Source organism: Dermochelys coriacea, chromosome 9 (genome assembly GCF_009764565.3).
Source record: "Dermochelys coriacea isolate rDerCor1 chromosome 9, rDerCor1.pri.v4, whole genome shotgun sequence".
Lineage (NCBI taxonomy): Eukaryota > Metazoa > Chordata > Testudines > Dermochelyidae > Dermochelys > Dermochelys coriacea.
Genome location: NC_050076.1, coordinates 42,702,171 through 42,722,569, shown reverse-complemented (window position 1 = coordinate 42,722,569; position 20,399 = coordinate 42,702,171). Strand labels below are relative to the sequence as shown.

At 39.6% G+C, this 20,399-nt stretch overlaps 1 protein-coding gene across 1 annotated transcript in view; it reads right to left on the bottom strand.

Moving 5' to 3' along the window:
• The window catches only part of PIK3CB (phosphatidylinositol-4,5-bisphosphate 3-kinase catalytic subunit beta), a 215,510-nt gene extending 195,577 nt beyond the window's left edge, over positions 1-19,933 (bottom strand). Inside the window, exon 1 of the mRNA XM_043491820.1 lies at positions 19,540-19,933. The gene's annotated coding sequence lies outside the window, so the exon portion shown is untranslated. The remainder of the gene's footprint in view (positions 1-19,539) is intronic.
• Positions 19,934-20,399: the final 466 nt, after the last annotated feature.

The following is a 20,399-nucleotide window of genomic DNA, read 5'->3' as shown; positions in this document are numbered from 1 at the left end:
GTGAAGGCAGTTTTGAGCGTGTTAAAGTGTCTATCTTGATGGTGTTTGTGGCATCCCTGACAGGACTTGCTCAAGAGATGCTAATTGTCTTCTCCAGAATACAAAAAGCAGAGGAAGGCAGGAAGGGAGCTGGTGGCTGGCAGTGGGAAGAGAAAGAAACTCAGCAAAAGTCAATGATGAGGGTGAGGGGGCAAAACTAGACCACACAGTGGTTATTGTACCTATTTCAGTAACAGATGCTGGCTCTTCATATGTGAATGGCATCAACATAGAAACAAAGTAAACACCTTTTCAGAATGAGCCTACCCTGCTCAGGGCAGTGCTTCTCCAGCAGCTGGTGGGTGGGAGTTTGACATTTGCACTCGGATTGTCATGAGAATATCAATCCCCTCCTCCCTGTTTGGAGCTGTAAAGATTGCTTCAATGAAGATATGTGCAGGAGTGCTACTTTTCAGATGCCTCTTGGTTCCTCCTGGTGGGGAAAGTGCACATATCGTCCTATGGGACAGAGTGAACTGCCTACAAGCAGCTTTTGGGTGTGCCTTTGGCTAGCTGCAGCTGTCTGTGCAGAGCTTTATGGTTTGGTGAGTGGAGTTTTCTGGAGTTTTCCACAGGAATGAGGAAGTTACTGCACCCATAATTTTCCTTGTCTGGTTAAGGAGTTACTAAACCTTCAATTTTTTTAAATTAAAATACCAGGGCTCTAGGTCAGTCTTGACTGGGGTAGCAGAAAAACTCACCAGCTTCCAGGCTAGTTGAGAAATTCTACTTCAGCTAGCAATCTTATTTTTTTAATTTAGGAAGCTGTACGCAATAGCAATACTGTTAGTCAGTATTTTGTTCATCTGAGTTTGGAGGTGGGCTTTGGACACAGGAAGGTGATAATGGTAAGAGAAAGTGTTTAGTCCACATGCACCCCCTCCATGTCTGCCAATCAGAAATTTCTTCATGTCCCCTTCCCATGCTTCTTCAACCAATCCCTCCCGGTGCGTACGAAGGGAGTGCTACCTCTGCAGCAACTCCCTTTATTCCCAGTACTATAGAACAGTGGTTCTCAACCAGGGGTACACAAAGGTCTTCCAGGTAGTACATCAACTCATCTCGATATTTGCCTAGTTTGTGACACGTTTGTATTTCTATGTCTGATATTGTAAGCAAGTAGTTTTTAAGTGAGGTGAAACTTGGGGTACAGAATACAAATCAGACTCCCAAAAGGGATACAGTACTCTGGAAAGGTTGAAAACCACTGCTATGGAAGCCGTCCTACAGGTGGTTAGTGTGAGTGAGAGAGAGAGATAGATGGTTTGATCAGGGTCATACCTCTGATTCAGCTATTTCCTGCATTTCTTTCTGAAGCAAATTCAGTTTCAAAGGCAATTATAACTTTATCATGGTGGTTTAGTTGCCTGTCAACAATGGCACACAGGATTCCCTAAACAACAATGTAGTCTCTTAGCATTTTGTATTCTCTGAGAGCATCTGCTAGGGAAAGAAGAACATAGAAGGCTGACATGAGGTGATTATTTTTATACCAACCAATATATGGGGTGTTCTATAGCTGTCTATAGCTTTATATCAATATACTATAGTGTGTATATATATCACAGTGCTGTCAGCTGAGCCTGTTCCAACTGCAGTGGTCCTCACCATAAAGCTACACTGAGTTGCTGAAGCAAAACATTGACGTAATCCCATTAAAACAGAACACAAACTGCCTCTAACTACTCCATCGGAATATAACACTTTTACTAATGCCAGCAGACAATTGGTACAAATATGTTATATTTTAACTTTAAGTTAAAACTTTAATTTTTAACACACACTAACTTTATCCTTGAACCAAGTAAAAAGGACATTCACACCACTTTTAATGACATCAAAAAGCTCTACAACTAATTTTCAGACAACAGTCAATGAAATTCTAATATGGATATGGAGAGGAGTGATATTTTCAAGTGGCAAAGGGTGTTAGACACCTGAAAATGACACTCTAACCCGCTGGCACCATTTACAGAGAACAGCCATGATTTATTAAAAAAAATTACACTAATGCAAAACATACTTCAGTTTTCAAAATATTTCCTATAGACTTCAATATAAATCATCATCAGATTATTCCTATTCAGAATCATGGAATCATAGAAATGCAAGGCTGGAAGGGACTTCAAGGGGTCATCTAGTCCATCCCCATATGCTGAGGCAGGATTAATTTACCTAGACTAACCCTGACAGATGTTTTCTAACCTATTCTTATAAACCTCCAATGATGGGGATTTCACAACCTCCCTTGTTCTAGTGCTCAATTATCCTTATAGTTGGAAAGCTTTTAGTAATATTTAAATTAAATCTCCTTTGCTGCCTAAACACTAAGCCTATGAGACTATTACTACTTGTCCTACCCTCAGTGGACATGGAGAACATCGATCACCATCCTCTTTATAACAATCTTTTCCCATATTTGAAGACTTATGTCCTCCCTCATCCTTCTTTTCTTTAGATTAAACATATCCAATTCTTTCAACCTTTCCTCACAGGTCAGGCTTTCTAAACCTCTTGTCAATTTTGTTGCTCTCCTCTGAACCATCTCCAATGTTTTAATATCTTTCTTGAAGTGTGATGCCCAAAATTGGACCCAGTACTCCAACTGAGGCCTCACCACTGCTATAGAGAGGGGAACAACAATATCTCTTCTAATTCTACGTTAGTAATGTTTTCATATAGCACTTAGCTTGAATAAAACTCACACTCATGAAGTCTTTAAATTTTTAGACTTGTGTGAAATTACTAGGAGAAAAATATTTGTGGAAAACTATTCCAGAAATTTAAAAAACAAACAAAAGGTATTCAATTTATTTCCAGTATTTTTTATTTAAAATTAAAATAGGTTTTAAAAGATAAGAAGAATCTATGCATATATATTTATTAAATTATATAAATTATATTTATTATTAAACCTATTTTAATTTCAGATAAATATCAATGTATATTTCCATTCAAATCTTTTTGTGCTTGCAAAAGAAATATAAATTTATGATTAAACAAAAAAGTAGGGCATTCCTGTAGGTCAGCTTTACTATGAAAAGTATATACCATTTTCTAGTAAACCAGCATTTCAGCTGAGAAAGAACTTCTCACTTTCATATTCCATCTATAACATTTTACACTAGTTTCACATCTATTGATAACTTTGTTATGTCATGATCTCTGTTAGAAACTCTAGGAAAGGTCAAGGTAAACCAAAACACAGGTCTGTTTTCCACAGAGTTTTAAAAATATTGAATTATTCAGGCAATTCAGTCCCAGACCTGAGACCATGAAAGTTAATGGAAATTTCATTATTTACTTCAATCATAGGAGCAGGTTGTAGCAGTCCAAGTCTCTTATACCAGTGTCCCATTGATGTAACCTCATTGGTATGTCTCCTCCAACGCTGTAAGGGAGGGGAGAGTCAGATTTGTGCCTGACAGGTTAAGCATGTATTCATAATTGAGTATTTGTACAGAAGCAGAAGTAGGTCTGGATGACTTGATGACAACACTGTCCCTTCTATCCTATATAATTTTGGAACTTACCTTTCAAATGTACATTTTCACCTTTAAAATTGTATTCATGTTTGTGCAATTGGAAGACTAAACAAATAAAAATAATGCACATACACCACCCTGCTGCCCAACCAACTTGACTTATCCAACCAACACTCAGCCTAGGATGAAGGAAGAAACAAAACAAGAATCAGGGAGAGCCCCTGCTTACCCTAGAATGGGAGTTTGGCTACTTGCAAACACAAAACTTAGCCTGTTCAAATTCTCTTTTAAGCCACTGGAAAGACTCATATTTCAGTGGCAGTTGCATTGAGACCTGGTACCTTTTAAGCTCAATTTCCACATAGTCCTCCAGCTTTTGCTTAAATACAATAGTTTTACTTGATTCTACCACGTTACTTGGAAGGTTATTCCACTTTAAATGTTCCCTCATTAACTTAAATCTATATCAGAGTTTTAATCAGACTGTGTGAATAGAGTAGTCCATCCTGGGTATCAGCTGCTTGGGAGAGATGCCACGAAAAGGTCTGTTAACATATCAGTTCAAATGTATGTGATCTGGATACAAATTTAAAATATAAACATGACATTTCCTGCTTAGAATAGGTCCCTAAAACTGCTTTTAAGCTAAACCATTTAGTATTTGGACTCAAGGGTATGTGTGTTTGTACTTAAACATATCACACAAACTTACTTAACCTTTGTTTAGAAGGCAAGAGATGGAGTGATAGTTGAATTATCAAATTCTCAGAGAATTTTTCATTGTAAATAAGTCCCTAAAGAAGAAAAATGCTTTAGATTTTGTCAGACTGACTCAAAAAGCATTCTACATAGCTCCCGTAACTTAGGGTCCAACAAAATCTACTCAAATATGAAAACTTAACTGGTTCTTGAACTGGATTTTTCTGACATCCCAAATTAAGACCCTTTCTTATTCCCCAACAGCAGTCAGGGTAACCTTTTAAAGTGAACTCGTTCTGACGCATCATAGATAAGCAAATAAATAAATAGAGCCACTGGGCCCAATTCAGGACTTAGATTCCATAAGTCACAATTCTGTGAATGACTTCCATGTGAATTGTATCCTGTGTACCTTGAAGGCAGATAATGTAAGAGTTCATGTCATAGTAAATACCAAAGCACTTCAGGGGTTAACACTGCTACAACACATATTGCTATACTATTACTTGCCATACCATTACTTGTTCCTTGCCATACCATTGCTGTGTTAATCATCTTGTTTGTGTGTCCCCCGTGCTAAATGATGCTTAGAGCCCTGCATGGATACAAAATTTTTATCCACATCTGATCCGCAATCCTCAAACATATTCCATGGATATCTGCAGATATAAAGCAGATATCTGCAAACTTGCAGGGCTCTAAGGATGCTCTGTTGCTCTGATGCTCTCTTTTCTTAGTTTCCATAAATATAGATTGCAAAATTAACCTTCAGTGCTGTTTTTCCCCCTCCTCAGTTCATGGTTCTGTAGTAGGCTTGCCACACTGATCTTATTGTCACTAAAGAACAGGTGAGATCCTTCCTCAAAGGATAACAAAAAAATCTATATGGAAAGTACTTACTGTCTAATAAAGAGGCAGGGCTATCATACTGTGTAAAAAGTTAAATTACAATAGTAATACAGAAGAACACAAGAAAATATGTTTTGTGCTTTTCATTATGACATGTATGCATTTCTCTACAGTGTGCCAATCCCTCTGCAGCATTTTAACTATCAGGATACTTTCATAATTGTAATATATTTTTCTTGGCATTGATAAAATACACCGGAAAGAAACTTTTATTTTGTGGTTCTAAAGAATAAACTCCTGCCATACTGTAAACATCTAGTTTGAAATAAAAGCTTTTGGAAAGGAATTCTTCTGGACAAAGTATGAATAAATCCCACTTCCAGAATGTTAATTCATGGCACTGACATTCAATTATACATGTATGTGTACAAGTGTTATGACATTTTGAGTTGCACCTGTGGAGTTTCTTACAGACTGTTAGATATAGCAGCTGTCATAACATTGTTCATAAAAATGTTCATAACATTGTCCTCCCAACCTTTATCCCAAAGATGAACTTCTAATTCTTTCTTCTACTTATGTTTACTACAGACAGAAGCAGCACCCTGTCTAACTGAATAAACATTACTGGTTCATTGCATCATTCAGCAGCAAATGACCAATTCATATTTGCTAAGTGCAAAAAACTCTACTTTAACACCACATTACATAATTACAATAAGGCTGATAATTTAAGTCTACTAAAATCAGAATGAATGCCTCTGTGGCAACTTTATCATTATTGTTCTTAGTTACGAAGCCCTTATAGTCCAAATAAAAAGATTCCAGATAGTGTGATTCATTGAATTTTTCTATGATGGATAAACCTTCTGTATAATGAGTATCCTGAATAGTAATCTGCATTATTACAGCATAGAAAAATATCAGATAAATGTCTCAAATTCTGAACATTTAGGCCTCAGAACTGCAAACACATGAATAACTTCATACATTAATCCCACTGGTTCTAATGGTCTTTCCAAACCAGAGTATGTGCTCTGTTCATGTCAGATACTGTGAATCTTACTGTGTTCCAGTTCATTCCATCTTTTAAACTAACTTTGCTATCTAGGTCAGTTACACTTTTCCAAGGTTTCGTGTTCACCCTTCCCCCCCCCACACCCCGTTTTTCCTATCTGATATATATTGTAATGATGTTAAAAGGACTTTTATTAAAGTACTAACTTAATTTCTTTCCAGTGCTTCTATCCATACTGGCCAGCTAGCTATGAACTTTTGAAAGGTCTTTGGCAGAGGTTCATCATTTGTCAAGTTATTTTTCCATTTTTTTGTCGGTGTAAGTTTTAAAACTGGTATCGAATGATTTTTGTTACATCAGTAAAAAGAATCTCTTACATTGAGCTGAAGTTCTTTAGTATAAAGAAAAGCCCCCACTAATTCCCCCCCCCAAAAAAGATATTAGATGAACTAAGTACAAATTTGAAAACCACACTAGGGTTTCTGGTTAACAGCCAAACTGCCATTACTCCCTGGTGCTGTGGAAAAGAGCAGATACTCAGACCAGCATTCCAGACCACTTGTCAGGTACTAATTTCTTTCTTAATTACATTATTTTCTGAAAGCTACATCATTAGCTATGGACCTGGTGCGCTGTCCAGAAGTGCTGCATGATCCTGTATCATTCTGCTGGTCCAACAGTTGTAGTAAATCAATATCGCCAATAGCACATGAGGCTGTGATTGCTATGTCCAGTTCCCACAAGTTTTTATTAATCACTGAGTGGTATGCTGCCTCTGGAACAGCCAGCTCTGAGTTCTGGAGACTGCAATGGAATCAGTAGACTGGTTCAAAGCCTTTCTTACAGTTGCTGCTAAATCATAATTACTTAGAAATATTGGCTGTGACTAGGAAGAGGAACAAAGAGTCTTACTCATGGAAAAAGATGACTAGTCTTATGAACGATTCAGATGACAGATATATGAGCCCATAGCTACCTTTTAAAGTTTATGTTTAAATTGGGAACTGCATTAAAAAATCAAATGCCCTCCAGAACTTCTCTCATTAAGATCTCTTGCAATTCCATTTGTTTTGTATGTTGCTTACACTGTATTCTTTATCCAGCTGTGACCCATGTGACTGCTTCCGCCACCAATTACATTCCTTTTTTTGCACTTTATGTAATCTTAATTTTACCATTTATTTATGCCCACAATAAAAAGGAAGAATAAAAAGCAGAAAAGCAGGCCATGGCATAGGAGATATGGCCAAGCAAGGGGGTGTGGCCAAAGTGCTATTGAGCTCTGGCAATTTCCAGCTGTGAAAGGTCTCCCACCCTCCACCCCAGGAGTCATTACCAACCAGCACAATTTACTGCAGTCCTTAGACTGCTTTAAATCATGCTGTGTTCTGAACTGGCTGCAGAATGATAACAAAATGGGAAGATATTATAAACCTCCTTTACAACCCCAGTACACAAAACTGCATCAATTGCAGCCCTGGAATTTGGTGGATTTTTAAAATTGTGTAACTAAGACTCTAACCCATGTTTGTAATTGAAATAGTTGTTTTCAACTTGTAGCTATGACCAAGCAGTCTTTTTTTAAATGACATCTACTGTACTGTACCTTTGATTGTCAGAAAAAATAAGGAACTTTCATTCTGGTTTATAAAATGATCACACTACATGGGCACAAACAGGTGACAAGTGAACCTTAAGAAATCTGGATGCTCGGTTCCTATAAGCAAAGAAAGCACACAGAAAAGGGAATATTTAGTGAAACACATTCAGAGTCTGCATAATTATGCCAGAAATCTTATGAAAACTAGCTCTCTCTGAGATTTTTGGTGTTCCCAGCATCTATTTGAAGCAGAAAGTGCAGAGGTGCACCAAAATGAAAACTTGTGATCACGTAGGGAAAAGTTATTCCAACCTCAAAAGTTCTGTTAATGTTTAGGTCATAATTCACACATTCCTCACACAAACTAGAATAACTGTCCAGTAATTCTAACAGGAAAATATATGGCATGTTTAGGAGGCTCTTATTTTCCCATCACAAAAACAAACAAGTACAAATTCCTTTAATGAATATTACAATAATTAACTAACAGTTGACCTAATATTTATTCAGTGCTTTGAAAATACAAAGTGTTGTCAGGATGAAATTGATCTTTACCATTTTAAAGAGCAGTCTATGGTCCAGATCTTTAGTTGGTATATATAAACTGGCACAGTAGAATGAACTATGAACTAGAGTTTAATACCAAGTTAGCATCTGACCTATTCTGTGTGGTTGCTTTAATTAAGGTTTCTGGTAATTGGATATTTGACACTAAAAGAAAAGAAGCACTGTAAACATCACTTATGGTAGGTATAGAAATGTTCATCATGGAATCAACTAAGGATCAGAGCCCAAAAGTCTCAGTAGGAAGTCTCTATCATTTTGAGACTTGAGCAGCAGCTTGAAGGAAATTCAATTCCTTACTACAGCATTTGCTCAAGAAACTCCCTGAAAAAGCACAAGAACAAATCCGCACAGACACACCCCTGGAGCCCCAACCTGGGGTATTCTATCTGATACCCAAGATCCATAAACCTGGAAATCCTGGACGCCCCATCATCTCAGGCATTGGCACCCTGACAGCAGGATTGTCTGGCTATGTAGACTCCCTCCTCAGGCCCTTCGTTACCAGCACTCCCAGCTATCTTCGAGACACCACCGATTTCCTGAGGAAACTACAGTCCATTGGTGATCTTCCTAAAAACACCATCCTAGCCACTATGGATGTAGAAGCCCTCTACACCAACATTCCACACAAAGATGGACTACGAGCCGTCAGGAACAGTATCCCCGATACTGTCACGGCTAACCTGGTGGCTGAACTTTGTGACTTTGTCCTGACCCATAACTATTTCACATTTGGTGACAATGTATACCTTCAAATCTGCGGCACTGCGATGGGTACCCGCATGGCCCCACAGTATGCCAACATTTTTATGGCTGACTTAGAACAACGCTTCCTCAGCTCTCGTCCCCTAATGCCCCTTCTCTACTTGCGCTACATTGATGACATCTTCATCATCTGGACCCATGGAAAAGAAGCTCTTGAGGAATTCCACCATGATTTCAACAATTTCCATCCCACCATCAACCTCAGCCTGGACCAGTCCACACAAGAGATCCACTTCCTGGACACTACGGTGCTAATAAGTGATGGTCACATAAACACCACCCTATATCGGAAACCTACTGACCGCTATTCCTACCTACATGCCTCTAGCTTTCATCCAGATCATACCACTCGATCCATTGTCTACAGCCAAGTGCTACGATATAACCGCATTTGCTCCAACCCCTCAGACAGAGACAAACACCTACAAGATCTCTATCATGCATTCCTACAACTACAATACCCACCTGCTGAAGTGAAGAAACAGATTGACAGAGCCAGAAGAGTACCCAGAAGTCACCTACTACAGGACAGGCCCAACAAAGAAAAGAACAGAACGCCACTAGCCATCACCTTCAGCCCCCAACTAAAACCTCTCCAACGCATCATCAAGGATCTACAACCTATCCTGAAGGACGAGCCATCATTCTCACAGATCTTGGGAGACAGACCAGTCCTTGCTTACAGACAGCCCCCCAATCTGAAGCAAATACTCACCAGCAACCACACACCACACAACAGAACCACTAACCCAGGAACCTATCCTTGCAACAAAGCCCGTTGCCAACTCTGTCCACATATCTATTCAGGGGATACCATCATAGGGCCTAATCACATCAGCCACACTATCAGAGGCTCGTTCACCTGCGCATCTACCAATGTGATATATGCCATCATGTGCCAGCAATGCCCCTCTGCCATGTACATTGGCCAAACTGGACAGTCTCTACGTAAAAGAATGAATGGACATAAATCAGACGTAAAGAATTATAACATTCAAAAACCAGTTGGAGAACACTTCAATCTCTCTGGTCACTCGATCACAGATCTTAGAGTGGCTATACTTCAACAAAAAAGCTTCAAAAACAGACTCCAACGAGAGACTGCTGAATTGGAATTAATTTGCAAACTGGATACAATTAACTTAGGCTTGAATAGAGACTGGGAATGGATGAGTCATTACACAAAGTAAAACTATTTCCCCATGGTATTTCTCCCTCCCACCCCACCCCCCACTGTTCCTCTGATATTCTTGTTAACTGCTGGAATTAGCCTACCTTGCTTGTCACCATGAAAGGTTTTCCTCCTTTCCACCCCCTGCTGCTGGTGATGGCTTATCTTAAGTGATCACTCTCCTTACAGTGTGTATGATAAACCCATTGTTTCATGTTCTCTGTGTGTGTGTATATAAATCTCTCCTCTGTTTTTTCCACCAAATGCATCCGATGAAGTGAGCTGTAGCTCACGAAAGCTTATGCTCTAATAAATTTGTTAGTCTCTAAGGTGCCACCGGTACTCCTTTTCTTTTTGTCAATTCCTTACGTATTCTATAAAATAGACAAAGTTTAGAGGATATCTTGATCATTTCTATAGACTTCAAAAAAGCAGACTTTTACACAGAGAACTGGTAGGTAAGGTTCCATGAGAAAAAAATCTAAGGGAAACAGGAATTCAGGAGAGCTGGCAGTTCCTCAAGTAGACAATATTAAATTCACAACTGAATTCAACCAATTCCGATCCAAAAGAAAGATAGGAAGAATAGTAAGATACCAATATGGCTCCATCAGGATCTCTTTAATGACCTGAAAATCAAAAAGAAATCCTACGAAAAGTGGAAAAATGGATTAACTGATAAGAAGGATTAGAGAAAAACAGCACAAGCATGTAGGGACAAAATCAGAAAAACTAAGGCACAAAATGAGTTACACCTGGCAAGGGACATAAAACACAATTAGAAGAGGTTCTTTAATTACATTAGAAGCAAGAAAAAGATGAAAAAAAGTGTAGGTCCTTTACTTAGCAGGGAAGGAGAGCTAATAACTGATGACATTAAGAATGTAGAGATGTTTAATGCCTATTGTGCATCCAATGAAGTGAGCTGTAGTTCACAAAAGCTTATGCTCAAATAAACTTATTAGTCTCTAAGGTGCCACAAGGTACTCCTTTTCTATTTTGCTTCAGTCTCCACTAAAAAGGTTAATGATGACCAGATCCTCAACGCAATTAATACTGACAACCGGGAGAAGGAATGCAAGCCAAAATAGGGAAAGAAGAGGTTGAAGAATATTTACATAAGTTAGATGTATTTAAGTTAGCTGGGCCTGATGAAATTCATCCTAGGGTCCTTAAAGAAGTAGCCAAAGCAATCTCAAAGTGGTTAGCAATGATCTTTGAGAATGCCTGGAGGATGGGAGAGGCTCCAGAAGATTGGAGAAGGGCAAACATAGCACCTATCTTTAAAAAGGGGAACAAGAAGGACACAGGGAATTGTAGACCAGTAAGCCTAACTTCAGGAGCTGGAAAGATACTGGAGCAAATTGTTAAACAATCAATTTGTAAGTACCTGGCGTATAATAGAGTTATAAGGAATAGTCAGCATGGTTATGTCAAGAACAAATCATGCCAAACCAACTTAATGTCCTTCTTTGATAAGATTAGTGATCTAGCGGATGGGTGGGGGAAAGCAGTAATGTGATACAAGTTGATTTTAGTATGGCTTTTGGCAAACTTCTGCATGGCACTCTCATAAGCAAACTATGTGGTTGAGATAAATTTACTATAAGGTGGGTGCACAACTGCTTGAAAGACCACACTCAAAGAGTAGTTATCAATGGTTTGCTGTCAGACTGGGAGGGTTTTTCTAGTGAAATCCCGCAGGAGTCAGTCCTGGGTCTGGTACTATTTGATATTTTCATTAATGACTTGGATAATGGAGTACAGAGTACGCTTATAAAATTTGCAGATGACACCAAGCTGGGAGGGGTTCCAAGCACTTTGGAGGATAGGTTTAAAATTCAAAATGACCTCGACAACTTGGAGAATTGGTCTGAAATCAACAAGATGAAATTCAATAAAGACAAGTGCATAGTTCTTTACTTAGGAAGGAAAAATCAAATGCACAACTACAAAATGGGGAATAACTGGCTAGGTGGCAGGTCTGCTGAAAAGGATCTGGGGGTTATAATGGACCACAAACTGAATACGAGTCATCAATGTGAAGCAGCTGCAAAAGAGGCTAATATGATTCTGGGGTGTATTAGCAGGAGTGTTGTATGTAAAACAAAGGAAGTAATTGTCCCGCTCTATTCAGCACTAGTGAGGCGTCAGCTTGAGTACTGTGTCCAATTCTGGGCACCACAATTTAGGAAGGATGTGGACAAATTGGAAAAAGTCAAGGGGAGAGCAACAAAAATGATAAAAGGTTTAGAAAAGCTGATCTATGAGGAAATGTTAAAAAAACAGGGCATGTTTAATCTTGAGAAAAGAAGACTGAAGGGGAACCTGATAATTTGTCTTCCATATGTTATGGGCTGTTATAAAGAGAACAGTGATCAATTGTTCTCCATGTCCACTGAAGGTCAGACAAGAAGTATTGGGTTCAATCTGCAGCAAGGGAAAGTTAGAAAGTTTTTTATAATATCTAACCTAACTATAAGGGTGCTAAGCTCTAGCCTAGGCTTCCAAGGGAGGTCGTGGAGTCCCCATCATGGTAAGCTTTTAAAAACAAGTTGGACAAAGCCCTCTCAGGGATGGCCTAGGCTTACTTCATCCTGCCACGGCACAGGGGGCTGGACTTGACTTCATGAGGTCCCTTCTAGCCCTAGGTTTCTATGATTCCTCACATTTGTTATGCTCCAGGAGGAAGCCAGTAATAGACTGACATCATCAAGTTGTCCTCTGTAATCTCCTTATTCTGCTTAATTGGTATTTTTAATTAAAAGCTACATGCAGTATTATTTGCTGAGACTACAGAGGTCACAAAGAGGGTACACAATGAACGGGTACTAAAGTTTCAGAAATTTATTTGCAAATCAAGTCTTCCTTAGACTAAAAAAGTCAAGCTGACCAAGATACCTTTTGTATATTTAAATCTATGCAATATTCCAATGGTGGGTGCATATGAAAGTAAGTGAATACAGGTGGTTATTTCCATAGCTCATTTTTCTGTGTAGCTGGTTAAAAAAATGATGGGGGGGGTGGTAGCAGGAGCACGTGGAGCTGAACTATATCATCACTTTGCATAGGCCATGCTACTGACCTGCTCCATTTTAAGCACTGAAGCTATGTTTAAATTTGATTTGGGATAAGCTGTGTTTTTCATCTGAATATATATCAAGCTAAACAAATCTATCTTTACTCAAATTTTAAAAAGGCTGAATAGAGTTTGCTGGAACCAAAAATAAAATCCATCTCCACAGTGAGACCAAGTAAAAAAATTTTAGTCCCCTCCCACAAATAATTTGTTCTGAGAGAGCTCTAAGTGACTGAAAAAGAGCAAAGATGGTGTTATAAAGGAAGGTGCATTTCACCCTGCTCTATAGAGGTTACTTCTATTCCTAATATTCAACAGCCAAAGCCAGTACGTTTGTCTGTGTCTAGCCTCTCTGCCTTACTTGACGTCAACAAATGAGATGACAGTAAAGTAACTGAGGAGACATTAATTTCCTTTGATCTCACAATCCCATTGCCACCACCACCACTCTCTCATGGAGAAAAAAGGAGAGGGGAAAAAAAGAGAGGGTCTCACAATTTTAACACCCCCATATGCTAATAAGCCATCTAAAAAAGAAGAAAAATGGGAAAGGAGGGATAGATGCTGAAGAGCAGTCTTCTGGTGTCACAATTCCACAAATCTCTGAATTTTTTGTTTTGTGAGAGCTAGTAATCTTTTACTTGTACTCTTTTAGAAGAATCCCTTTCCTCCTGGATTTTTTAAACTGATGCTGTAGATTGTTGAACTGTCATGATGTTTACTTTTCTGTGCTATTTTCCTATTTATTTGTCCATTTTTACAAAATGTAAGTCCACTGGGATGCCCTAAGTAGGTAATTTTACACAGTGTTATGCAGAAGGCGGCTCACAGTTGGGTGTGACCTGCTGAATCTCCAAGGAGGCAGTGGGATGAGTTAGGTTATCTGTTAGATCTTTCATTTTAGGCTAGATTCTGGTTCCAGGCCAGAGCCCAGCATCATTTCTCCCCAAATAAGTGTCCATCAGTGCTGCAAAATCTGTGTAACAAACACACATATGCCAGCTGACCATGGTCTTGCCAACAAAGTTGTGTCACAGCCATGCATAACTGAACAGAGGAGGTTGTAGGCAGATCAGAGGGGCAACCTGCTCATAAATATGCAGATCAGACCTTAAAAGATTACCACCACTCAGAAATATACGTCCTTGCTACAAACTGCTTCTCTACATATTCAAAGACAATACAGAACCAAGATGAAATAGTTTTCCTCCTGGTCACAGCTCTGAAAGATGATGTTTATGTGAAGCACAAGACAAAAAAAAATTCTTAATTCCTGTGGTTTAACAGAAGTGGTGCTCTCAGTCTTAAGGGGTAGTGATAACATATGCTAACTTTCTAGTGTCTTTTTATGGTACCTTGCCTTCTAGAATGCAGGGTGAGAGCAGTGATCTTGGTGGCTGAGTTTAAAATGGAAAAAAATGGAATTATATAAGACAAAAGTCACCCCCAAAATGATGATGTAATAATGTAAGCCTTAGGTCACTGTTTTGTGGAGGGGAAATCTTTTCATCTCAGTGAGGAAGCCTTTCACATGAAAAAATTAAAATAAAAAACTCCCAACAATACTTCAAAAGTAGGAAGCGATGGCTGTTTGTCTTATCATCCCCTGGAGGCTGGTTATGGTAATCATACAATGTATGCCGAGCATACTACATATTCCAAGCTACCTGAAAATAATTAATAGTCATAAACAACTTTCCCAGAGCTGTTTCAATGCCCACAGTGTTTCTCTTGATTACACAAAGATACATTTTTAAAAAAATTCCCCAAGAAGTAAAACTGAGGTCACATATACAGAAAATATACAGGTTTCAGAGTAGCAGCCGTGTTAGTCTGTATTCGCAAAAAGAAAAGGAGTACTTGTGGCACCTTAGAGATTAACAAATTTATTAGAACATAAGCTTTCGTGAGCTACAGCTCACTTCATCGGATGCATTTGGTGGAAAAAACAGAGGGGAGATTTCACCAAATGCATCCAATGAAGTGAGCTGTAGCTCACGAAAGCTTATGCTCTAATAAATTTGTTAGTCTCTAAAGTGCCACAAGTACTCCTTTTCTTTTTTAGAAAATATACAGACTCACTCTATTTATTTGTGGATCCTAAATACAAATCTTATCCCTTTATCTTAAGGGCTCTCTTGACACATGCAACGTACTTCGTGGCCCACACCTGCAGTTTGAAAATCACTCTCTTGATGCCTAAGACTACACAATTAAAGTCAGCTGCTTATAACTGAAGCTCCTGGTTGACGGTGACTCCTTAGCCACATTATGGTTCTGATTTTCAGTATGCTGAGCACCCATCACTCCAATGATGTCTATGGGAGCTGTGGGAGCTCAGCACCTGTGAAAAATCAGGGCTTAACGGCTGCAAGATACAGGGTGTTGGGAAGAACTAGCAGCAGTGTTCAGCAAATTCTTTTCTTCTCCTCTCAGATACATTAGTATGGAAATAGTGGACAGTAGGTAGCATATCTCAATCAGTGTTTATGAACAAAGCAGTATGAGCAGGAGGAAGAGGAAATGGCGAATAAGGTAGAGGAAAAGGTGAGGAGGGTCAGAAGGTTATTTATATTTTTACAATATCTTTAAAATAAAGTTCCACCCTATGGAGAAACAGGTGGCAGAGCAAACCTTTCAGCACACAGGAAGATAGGAATGACCATACTGGAGTATATCTGAGGTAATCTATCCAGTATCCTATCTCTAACCTCTCTCGGTGCCAGATGTTAGAGACATCCACATTAATATCTGGCAAGCCTAACTTGAAATTCTCTTAGGTCCAATCTAAAAAGCTTTGTGTTACTACTATCCACCGCAAATTTTCCTTTTTGTTAAAGCAGCACTGTATGAAAGAGAAGGAAAATCTACACTAGAAGTAGGGAATCTGAAATGATAGAGCATACAATTATTTGTGACAGATGGAGCCAAGGATGAAACTTGATATAATGTACAATGTCACGGCTTATCTTTCTCCTGGTTCTCAAAATGTTTCATTTGAACTTGTGTCATAAGTGTGCAAAATCAACTTGTTGGCTTGTCAACTGGACTGCACAGGTGCTAATACTAGCAGTGTAAGAAAGGGGCCACTTTCTCATAGCAGAGTCTTGTAGGGTGAAATCTTAAGGCCCATGGAAGCTTTCTAGTCCTGTGGAAGGAAGTTCTGTGTTAGGATAACATGGCAAGGAGTTTCAGAGTAGCAGCCGTGTTAGTCTGTATTCGCAAAAAGAAAAGGAGTACTTGTGGCACCTTAGAGACTAACAAATTTATTAGAACATAAGCTTTCGTGAGCTACAGCTCACTTCGATGAAGTGAGCTGTAGCTCACGAAAGCTTATGCTCTAATAAATTTGTTAGTCTCTAAGGTGCCACAAGTACTCCTTTTCTTATGGCAAGGAGTATTTCACTGGTGGGTCTTTCTATCCCCCTACAGCATTGGCTTCTCTATGGCTCTTTACTAGGGCTAGTCCAAAAAAAAAAATCCATTGAAATGGTTTTTTGAATGGGAAATTGAGCACGATAAAACAATGTTTTTCATGAAAAGTTTCTACTTATGGCAGAAAATTTTGACTTTATGTTGAAGAACAAACAACCCAATACTGAGACATTTTCTTTTTTCAACCAAAACCAAAATATCATGCTGAAAACCAACACGTTTCACTCTGGGAAATGCTGCTATGGTTCCTCATGGGAGTGCTCATGCTCCTCTGAGTCAGAACCCCACTTGGACTACACTTCCTATGATGCACCATGGTCAGGGACTCCCATGAGACACTGGAGTGATTTACCAGGATGGGAGACCACAGTACAGCCTGGGAGATGTAGTCTGGTTAGGGAGCCTGCCCCATAGAAGAGAATGGGGGCAATGATGCACCCAAACTCAATTCCCAGGAGGCACTTTGGAAGTATTATGAATCAAAGGGTTTGAATTTTCATAAAAAATTCAGGCAAAAAAAGTTTTATTTTCTAAATTTAAAAAAAAACAACAACAACCTCCACTCCTGACCACTCCTGCCCTCTGAAGGAGTCCCGGAGACTACTGCTGCCAACTCTGAAGCCAACTGCATTAGAAAGAGATAGGGGGCTCAGCAATGGGGATATTAAGTGTGAGCTTCCCCCCAAAAAACTGGTGCTTGTGAGAAGGTAAGATGAAGGATTGCAAGGAGCTTAGTTGCTGCACCTCAACTTCTTTTTCCCTGGGCATTTCTTCAGCCTGTGGACCTGACCCTTGCTGTCTTACAGCTTAGTTTCAGAGCTTGCCTACTCTTATTCTCCACATGGGACCAAAGTTAACAGGGAACATGATAAACTCTCCTGACATCACCAAACACTGGCACATTGTTTTTTAGGTTTAGGTATAAACCCAGCTACTGATATATCACCTACAAAGCATCATTTTAATACAGGCCCCAATCACATGGAAATGCATATCCAAAATGTAGTGCCACTGAAGTTTTATGAGCTCTCTTGCAGGATGTAATGGTGACAAGAAGTAAACTATATATATATAGCAGACTCGCAGCAATCTGCTTCATGCTTTAACAGCTCTTCAACTAAAATAATCTGCAGCATGCTACACCTCTCAACACAATGTAGTGGTTTGAAAGGGACGCATTACAGCAAGAACCTCTTCTGGCCTGTTAGGAGTCAGAGGTCTATTTGAGAGGGAGTCTGGTCTGCTGGGTAAACTGAGTCACAGGTTATTGATTGGATGCTTTCATGAGGAGTCACATCCTGAGACAATGTGAGAGTTGGGCTAGGCCCCGTGAAAAGTTTAGCTGGGAAGGAAATATGGAAATTGATGGTATCCAAAGAAAACCTGGGTATGCTAAAGAAGACAAGCAAGCAACATTAAATGCTTTCTCTTACTAAAGAACTACGGATTATAGCTTTGGACAATAAATATGGAAAATGTTTAAGGAAACAGATAACACTAGGGAAAATTAGGACATAGTTTAACTGACGAAGGGAGTGAGCAGAACATTCTTCCCCTCCCCATACTTGCCCCAAAGGCCCTAACCCACATTGGCTCCTCACACAAGAACTGGAGGAGCAGCAAGCTGATAGATGGGTGGAACTTTGAAGGTGCTGCCAGTCACTGTTCCACACGCCCAGACAGGGAGGGGGCTTCCTGCTGTAAATATGGCAATTTGGCAGCTTTCCCCCAGGTTGCCCCTCTCTTGTCTTGTTTCTCCGCCACCACTGCCTTACAGGACATTTCTTGAAACTGTTGACTCTTCCCTTGTGGGGGCAACAGCTCTGGTGGGGCCCCTTGGACTTGTGCCCCCCACCTGCCCAAGAACCATAGAGGCGCATGCAGTGGATTTACATCCCCGAGGGTGTGAATCAGGAACTCATACAATTGACATCCACTGAATGGAAACTGAGTGAGCAGATTGCTAACAAGATGAGAAAAGCCATCCGTGGATGTAGGGCTATCAAGTAGGAAGACCACACATGGGGGTGGGAGGAGAGGCAGGCTACAAGAGGGGGCCCAATTCTCCTCCCATTGAAATCAATGGTAGCTTGTTGATGATATGGGAACAGGATCTGGCCATATGGCAGTTCTGCTTCTGCACTCTGCCTTGGGTGGTGCCTGTAATGCGTGGGAAATCCCAGGGCTTTCATATGAATTAAAACAACTATGGAAAGTCAGTGACATCTCCTTCATTTCTGCACTAGTCAGAATAATCATACTTTTGGCCAGAAGGTGGTTCCCAGAACGTATTATTAACAGACCTTAAAAAATGAAAAAGGTCAGGAAGTCTTTTAAATAAAAGACTCTCAAATCTCTTAGCTATTAAGTACTTAATACCCCATCCAGATAGAGTAAAGAAATTGAATTCTTTCTGCCTTTAACAAATAATTTAAGTATTTTTCAATCAATATTCAGCAAAACAGTGCACTACCAATGATTTTCTTTCTAGAAGTGTTAACAACATTCATCTCCTCTCTCCTCATCTAAAACATTTTACTTCTGTACACACAAACTCAGCTGGCAAAAATCAATTCATTGCCAGATTATTATAGTCCTAGCTCCTCACCACCTACTTAACTCATAGCAGAGAATCTCCTGTAAATTTAAGCATATAAACCACAGCGAAAAGCAGGTCAGGCTGTAACTTTTGAAAACAAGGCTACAAGAGGTGAGGAGACAGAATTTCCCGGCTAGATGATGTAACACTTTATAAATAGATGAACAATCACTCTGAAAGCCTGTTTTTCTTGTAAAGAAGGGAGGGGGGGGGGAAAGAACCTGCTTTCCTACCCTTGTTCAGGTTTCTGGATCAGATCCTCTAGGAAGGTGGGACGTAGCTGTCCTCGTTTGTGTGTGTTCTTTGGCCAGGTTTCCACAAACACACACGTAAATTACACAGAAGCTCCACTTATCAGCACAGCTGGCGTTTCATTCTTCTGTCATGTTCCTGCAGCACACCCAATTTCCTTTGAAGTTTTAGTCCTTCAGTCTCCCACCGTGTATCAATCCAAGGTACAGGCTGAACCTTTTCCCTCTCAGATTTCTGCCAAGTGAACAAATAAAAGCTGGTAAAGGTCTGAGCTCCTGTTGAAACAGAATGCTTTTGTCAGCCTTCAGAAAGCCTAAATAAAAGATGGGATCTGCCAGTGACTGGTATGTAATGAATAAACTCCTCCTCTTGGCTGGCTGGGGAAGGGTGTTGGAAAGATAGAGTGACTGTGAACAGACTGACTTCCTGCTTGGATGAATACTAAGGTGGAACTGCTGTGCTGAATTAATATTTTCAATAGTGTTGTAAACAAACAACCATGCACATACTCAGACTCTTAAAACAAAGGCTGCTCCAAGTACACAAGAGCCAAAATGCAGTGATATTTTGAACAAAAACTTTCTTTAAATCACTTAAGTAACTACTATGGGCTTCAAATTAAAATCTGATTAAAACATATAGGATAACAGTTGCAGTTTGTGTGATTACAAGATTCTCCTTCACTCCAGAGCTTCTGTGGACAAAGCAACCTGGTAGTGGTGCTAAAGTTATGGTTGAGGAGGCAAGGCCCTTTCATTTCAACTTTTAATTTTCAGGCCCTTACAGCTTTTCAGAACTTTACCCTCAGTCTGATTGTGTGTCTTTAGCTGTGTGCGTACAG